The sequence below is a fragment of the Mustela erminea genome, chromosome 3 (genome assembly GCF_009829155.1).
Source record: "Mustela erminea isolate mMusErm1 chromosome 3, mMusErm1.Pri, whole genome shotgun sequence".
NCBI lineage: Eukaryota > Metazoa > Chordata > Mammalia > Carnivora > Mustelidae > Mustela > Mustela erminea.
In genome coordinates, this window is record NC_045616.1 from 32471455 (window position 1) to 32479366 (window position 7912).

The 7912-nt window shown below is 40.9% G+C and overlaps 1 long non-coding RNA gene across 1 annotated transcript; it reads right to left on the minus strand.

The window, feature by feature from the left end:
* Positions 1–400: 400 nt before the first annotated feature.
* LOC116586051 lies at positions 401–7585 on the minus strand. Its single transcript, XR_004283871.1, has 3 exons — positions 7104–7585; positions 6807–6986; positions 401–1893 (listed from the first exon to the last, which is right to left on the minus strand). It is a non-coding gene; the product is annotated as an uncharacterized LOC116586051 (long non-coding RNA).
* Between the last annotated feature and the right edge of the window lie 327 nt (positions 7586–7912).

Genomic DNA, 7912 nt, shown 5'->3' on the forward strand with positions numbered 1-7912 from the left:
CTGTGCTCAGAGCTCTGAATTCCAGATCCATGGGGGCTATGGCAGGATGGGATGCTAGCTAGACAGGATGCTTGCCTCTCTTCCCTGCTTCTTGGGATAACATGTTTTTTCCCTTTTACTTTCATAATTTCTTCTGGGCTTATATTCATTTAAATAAATATTGATGTCTGGGGCGCCTGGGTGGCTCAGTGGTTTAGGCTGCTGCCTTCGGCTCGGGTCATGATCTCAGGGTCCTGGGATGGAGCCCCGCATCGGGCTCTCTGCTCCGCAGGAAGCCTGCTTCCCTCTCTCTCTCCCTCTCTCTCTGCCTGCCTCTCTGCCTACTTGTGATCTCTGTCAGTCAAATAAATAAATAAAATCTTTAAAAAAAAAATAAATAAATATTGATGTCAAAGTTGAGTACAGAGGCCCATCTAAAGAAAAGAAGAAAATGAGGTGAAGGAGAAGGCATTGCTTCTGGAGTGAGCCTAACACCCTAGCAGGTGTAATGAAAACTCCAGGATCCTTGCAGCTTTGCAATGAGGGGTCTGATTTGATTTGGTGATTCACTTTCCTCTCTTTTTCATTCAATTCAACTGGCTGGAGCAGATATCTACTGAGGAGGTATTCAAGCCATCATACACATCAATACTGGGGATTCATAGATGAGTAAAAGCCCAGCTTTGTCTGTCCCCAAGTGACATGGCAGGGACATGCTTCTCACATGCAAGACAACAGGAGATAAGACATGTGTAAGGAACCAACTATGAAGTGTTTTTTAATGCCTGTCACACAGTGGCAAACAGAAAGTGCTGATATACGTGCATGCACTCAGGTATAGTGACAGGTCCACTTAAAGCTGGAGACAACCTGCCTAGGAGCATTCCAGATCTCAACACATACCTGGAGACCATTTGCTGAATTTCCAGTGGGTCCTGGCACACATCAACTGAAAAGCTGTGCATTATTTTACATGAAAACAAACACGTATATTATGAAGTGTAAAAAATGCAGTTTCCAAAAAAGTTGCCAAATTATTTCAAACCTATGACCCCCAGACACAGACTGATTCTTAACCATGAGGTTACTTCAGCAGAACACCATCTAAGAATGGGAGTCAAACAAACCCCCTCAGACACACAGCACAGGGAGGTGCCCAAGAGACATGCAATCCCACATGGGTGATAAAAAAGGGCTTTGTTGTGGATGTGGCATTTTCCAAGAGCTCCGGTAAATGCTGCATTTTTAAAACCAACACTTCAAAGCTGAAAAGATTCCGAAGCTTCCATCAGTACTGCTGTCAGGTGAGGCTTAATCTAGAAGCAATGTTTTCTCCTTTATACTTGGATATTGACAGAGAGGGCATCAAGAACCTGGGAATAGGAAAGCCACATTGGAAAATTTCAAGTAAGCAGTGTTAAGTGCCTAAAGATTACCATGTATTCAGGAAAGGAATGGGCTGAGTGTTGGTTGTATTGTGGAATGCAAAGGAATAGGCCCAGTATTGTGTTGTATTCTGGACTTGCATGGCAGAATGGGGCAGTACTCAATCCACTGGCAACCAAGGGACTGGAATGTGGACAAGACAGAGCCAGGGATTACAGATACACTCAGACCCGAGAGGTGAGGGTATGCAGCCAGAGCAGTGAGGAGGAGAACCTCTCAAATTTCTGTCTTTTTCTCCATAGTCTTCCTGTTTTCCTGATATCCGTTCACTTCATCACTTTAGATACACCTTATAAATGGTCAAAGAGATTATAGTTAAGGAGATAATGTATGAAATAGTTTAAAGACACTCATTCCACTAATTCCTGTATAGTACAAACCCTTGGCTTGAGAAAAGTCTGGAGTACAGACATCTTATAGGATTCTAACTGGTGATTCAGTTTTCCACAGCCAATAACTTTCTGGTCACTGAAAAGGTGCCAAACAATATGGGTTTTTAAGGAGTTTGGTGGTTATTATTTTTGAAGGAGGGAGAAGGAAGAGATATATTTTTAAGTTGCTATAAGTTTAATGAGAAAAAACATAAAGTACTCTACATTCTCTGTTATTTACATTTGATTTCTTCATGATTCACTTAAAAATGCAACATTATGGGGCGCCTGGGTGGCTCAGTGGGTTAAAGCCTCTGCCTTTGGTTCAGGTCATGGTTCCAGGGTCCTGGGATCGAGCCCCGCATCGGGCTCTCTGTTCAGCAGGGAGCCTGCTTCCCTTCCTTGTTCTCTGCCTGCCTCTCTGCTTACTTGTGATCTCTGTCTGCCAAATAAATAAATAAATAAATAGATAAAATCTTAAAAAAAAAAAAAAACAACATTAATTATTCCCAGAAAGTGAGGTAACATATCTTCTCTCCTTCAAATATGGCATTTCCTTTTCTGTCACTTCTTAATGTAAAGCAAAATTTATACATATGCCTTTATTTTTAAAAGTAACTGTTCTTTTTTCTGAATGTAGATATTTTCATATAGATGATAACTTGAGATAGTTTTTAATTCAATATAAAACCCTTGAAAATATTCTAGCCTTCCCTAACACATTTCTTCTACTATTAGGGCACTTAAACATTTTTAGATGAGAGAAAGAGATATTACTGATATGCTTTCCATCTGTTGATTGAAACATTCTTTGAATCCTTAACTTCACAGGGTGTTGCTACTGACAGATAAAGTATTGAAAAGGACTCATCAGCACTTTGCACACACATCCTAGACTACATCTGAGTGACTTTATTTCCTCATTCTGAATAAGCAGGGTGCTCCAGAAATCAACAGAGGGCACTCTGACCCAGCCATGATTGTGGCGATGCTATCATGGGTATTAAGGCATGTGTCCAAACTCATCAAGATATAGATAGATAGATAATAGATAGATATAGATATTACATGTGTGCAATTATACCTTAATAAAGCTTTAAAAAGCTCCAATTATCCAATTAACTATTATGCTCATGACTTAATCAGCTGAATGAGGACCTGAGGGGAACATGGTAGGCGAGAGCAATGAGACCATGTGGTACCAGCCCTTAAAATGGAGAAAGCCTGCAATTTAAGAGGCTATTAAAAAAGCAAGTTTATAGGGGAAGCTGGGTGGCTCAGTTAGTTAAGCATCTGACTTTTGATCTCAGCTCAGGTCTTCATCTCAGAGTAATGACTTCAAGCCTAGCGTTGGGCTCCATGCTAGGCATGAAACCTACTTTAAAAAAAGAAGGCAAATTTATGTAGGACAGCAGGGTCACATTCATAGATTTTTGCCACAAATGTCATCTATGGCTTTAAATCTATTTTCCAGATTCTTTTCTAAGAGCCAATTCAAGAAGTATTGTGTTCATCACTCAGAGCTACTCAGAGATGGTGAACCAGGCTCATAAGGCAGAAAAAAATTGGACTATTTGGACAATTTTAATTCCTTAACATAGTTGGGCACCTGGGTGTCTCAGTGGGTTAAGCCTCTGCCTTTGGCTCAGGTCATGATCCCAGGATCCTGGATCCAGGATCTCTGCTCAGCAGGGATTCTGCTTCCCCTTCTTTCTCTGCCTAATTGTGATCTCTCTCTCTTTGTCAAATAAATAAAATCTTTAAAAAAATAATCAATAGTTTAAGAAGAGGGTTTTTTTGGTATTATGAACCAAAAGACAATGTCCGCTGCTAGTGTAACAGCAATGCCTGCCATTTCTTTCCTTTTAACAGCATCCCAGTTTCATGTTTAGATAGTATCCATTGCTTTCTTTCCACAGCCTTAGGGGCTAAACCATGTCCGGTCTAAGTTAATCATTCTTCTTTATCAGTGACTAGCCAACTGGTAGCAATGTAAGCCAGGTCCTTGGCTGGTAGTTGGAAGTTTTTCCAATTAAAAGAACAAAGCTTCATATGAAATAATAATTTTGCCTCTCTCCAGATTTTCCTGTTTGGGAAGTTTTGATGAGGTCTGATGTCTACAGTTGTTGGTAGCCATCTTGAGACCACAAACTAAGACATGAGGAACTTTCTTTCATTTCATAATTTTTATAAAATTTCATAAAAATGAAATAAAGAAAGCAGGGAATAAACACTACATCCTTTATAGTATTACTGAAAAATTCTTGATGTATAAAAAAGATAAGCCCCCCCCATTTGTTAAAATCATGGTTAACTGTGATTTTCTGTTACTTAATCCTGAAATTGTTTTTAACTGATAAATTGTTTCTCCTTTCGGGGAAGAGGGTAAGTGTGCTTTTATGCGTATGGAGGTAAATATTGTATTATTATTGCTATTGTTATTTTTGCTGGGAATTTAACGTGTGGAATAAGGGTATGTGTTGAGCAGCCAAGCAGAAAACTATGGGAAGACCAACTTTTGACACCAAATACCTTGTATACACTCTTTCTATGCTTGCAGGATTTTCCACTTAAAATCCCTGCAACCCCAACATAGAACTGAGAAACTTTCTCTCTCAGCTTCCTTTGTGACTTGGGTATGGGTGTGAGCCTTAGATTGTTCCCAACTGGATGGGCCCTCGTGACAATATGAATTTTAAGTCTTTGCTATGGAGGAGGTGCTGTATGTAATCTGTTCCAGTGAGGTGATAGCCAAGAACCCCAGCCTTCAGAGGCACCAGGCACACCCAGCATCCAGGGCCAGTGTTGGCCACACAAGTGCTTTGGGATGATGGACATTATTCTCAGCCACAAAAGCCATAAAAAATTTGGAAAGATTCCTAATGTTCTTTAATAAATTTATCTTCTGGGCGCCTGGGTGGCTCAGTGGGTTAGGCTGCTGCCTTCGGCTCAGGTCATGATCTCAGGGTCCTGGAATCGAGTCCCGCATCGGGCTCTCTGCTCAGCAGGGAGCCTACTTCCTTCTCTATTTCTTTCTCTGCCTGCCTCTCCATCTACTTGTGATCTCTCTCTGTCAAATAAATAAATAGAATCTTTAAAAAAATAAATTAATTAATCTTCTGCTGAAAATAGGTGAAACACCCACAGTGATACATTTCATATTACCAATTTAAATGTTCTTGATTTATCATTTCATTGTCTTAGCCCAAAGTTAGCCATCTACCTAGCACTAAATGAACTCAACAGACCACTGATCCCAACTAACCTGAAGCTGAACAGGATCCCAAAACCTGAGAGTTGCTCTGGCCCAACTGGCCTTCTGAGAGGATCTGAGAGTAGTAATAACTCATATTCCATATTTGGAACATCAGGTTTTGAGGCATTCTCAGAGATGGGCATTGGGTATTGCATACATTATACTACATAGTAGCACCTTTTGGTGAAGTTATGTGTTTTGTTTACCAATCAATTAGGGCAGTAATTCTCAATATTTTTGGTGTCAGCACTCCTTCACTCTTTTTTAAAAATTACTGAGGACTTCACCAAGTTTTGGTTATACACATTATATCTACTGATATTTTCTGTATTTGAAATACTGAGATCAAAAAGAGTCAAATAATTTTAGTATTATTATGAAATGTTTTTTCATAATACTTTGCTATTCCTCTGAAAGGATTTTGGGAACCCTCAGGGAACACTGGCCCACTCTATGAAAACCACCGAATTGGATATTTATTGAACACCTGTTGTTTGCCCAACATTGAAATGGACTTTGTAGCAAATTTGGAAGTTCATCCGAGGGCACAAGCAAAGGCAGAGCCACAAGAATGTAACTGCCATATTGGCAAAAAAGGAGGAAACCAGCCACTTGGAAGATGAAGAAAAAAACAGGTATTTTCCTGTATGACTTAAATTTATCCTAAGTGCCTCCAGACAGTGCTATTTGTCTTGGGGTTTTGCTACATAAGAACTATTTAAAAAACAAAACAAAACAAAACAAAAGAACTTTTGTTTCCAAAAAAAAAAGAATAATTTTTCTTACAAATTAGTATTTTTTTAAGGCTGAAATTGGTTTCAGGCAATACAAGGTGTGGTATATTTGTTGAGTGATTGTCATTTCCCAGCAGGAAGGGGAATGGGTAATTTCCTTCTTTGAGCTCTGGTAAAGGGTAAAGAGATAAGCTAATTGGGAATATGTCTCTCTTTGACATTTAGTTCATCTGGAATCAAGTAGATTATTTCTGTTTATTGCTGAAGGAAAGTGAAACTCTCCACCCCGGTATTCCTCATGCTTTCTGGGAAACCCCAAACAATTCAGGTGAGGATTTCTTCTGCCAAGTGCTGCCCTTCCCACGACTTCCTGGAGGAGCTCCAGGCTAAGCCAAGCACGAGATGAGTCAGTGCCATTTCCACGGGTCTCCTAACTCCAGCTCACATCAGCCATGTGAGAAGAGAAGATAGGACCTGGAGACTATCTGCTCCCCTCAAAAAGCCAATGCAAGGGACCCACATCCCAGTAAGTGTGACCAGGTCAAGTGGTACCTGGAGGTTTGTGGAAAGGTCAAACTTTGTTCAGGCAGCAAATACAACTGTAGCTTCCAGGGGTCACTTTCCAGAAGGAAGTGAAATTCTTGCCAGACACATAGGATATATGTTCGTAACAGTATGTACGCATGGATGGATGGAAGGATGGTAAGATATTTGTAAATTTTATTTGAAAAATTAAATGAAGAGAATAAATAGAGTAAAAAAAGAAACTACCAAGAGTACTGAAATCTATGTATAACAAAACTCAGAATCAACAGTTGTTAACATTTTATCCTGTTTTGTCTAATTATAAATAAAACACAGGATAGAACGCAGAAAAAGTTCAAGGGCCAAGCTTCCACACATCCCCAAAGGTAATAACTAGCATGCATTTAGTCACCCCTGATTTTCCACTGCCTTTTTCATTTCCCCTTGGTCTCTGAATTTTGTCTCTCTCTGCACCACCACCCGCCTACCACTCACCTTTCTTTCAGGATCCATGGCAGTTGTCCTCTTCTCCCTGCAGCCTCCCCTGGCTCCAGAAAGGCAGATGCTGCGCAGCCTTTTCTCCTCCATGGCTCATCTCCGGGAGTTGGGGGGTCAAGAACCTCGTCTCATTTGCAATGGTATCTTCAACATCTCGCTGAACTTCACACAGAATTACTGGATGAAACAGTGAGGAGAGCGAGTGAGACGTTTGAGAGAGAAACACATACATCTATTTCCTCACTCCTTATAGTCCTGGCTTGTGTAGTGCCCCGTGCCCTTTACCTTACTTACCTCATCTCCTTGTTCTTGTAGCAATAGACATGAGCAACTCATTCTGTCCCCTGCCTCCACATTCCCATCGGGTCAGACTGTGTCCAGTTTGCCAAGAGAGAACACTGGCATTCAGCCCATTGGGGAACTGCTCTTGGATCCATGACCGGTGGTTAACAAGCAGGGCAAGACTGAGTCCTACTCTTCGTTTCCTTGATTCTGGCCAACTAGTACCAAACAATTTCCTCCACAATAAAGAGGCAATGTCTTCCAAGAAAAAAGGTAGGTTTTTTCCCTCCCTAATTATTTTATCTCTTCATATCCATTGTTTTGCGAAGTTACAAAACCTTTAAAACTAGAACGGCATCAAAAAGAATGCTGGCGTCCTGTCATAGGGTACTTCCTCCCCGCCATGCAAGCATACAGGGACGTGCCGAAGCACCGGAGAGCTTCGGTCCGCATGAGCCCTCGTCGTGCACATGCGCAAGCGCACGCATGCACGCATGCGCACACACGGAAGCACACGCACGCACGTTCCTCACTTTGAAACAGGAACTCCTGGTAACCCGTTTTGCAGGTTGATGGCGTAGAAACAGTTTCTCTTTCATCTTTGCTCTAAAAGAGAGCGGAGGCAAAAGGACTTGCAAAATAATGTAAACAAATGAGCTAAAATTAAGGACCAGGGTCCTTGTGTGTTTTGTTTTAAGCATTTCAAGAGCATAAGATAGCACCTGAGCTAGAGTATGTGCTAAGTATCTGATGAGACAGAAGGAATAAATTAATGAAGGCAGGAGTGCAACATTGTTCTGGATAGGGAAGCCGTCACCTTT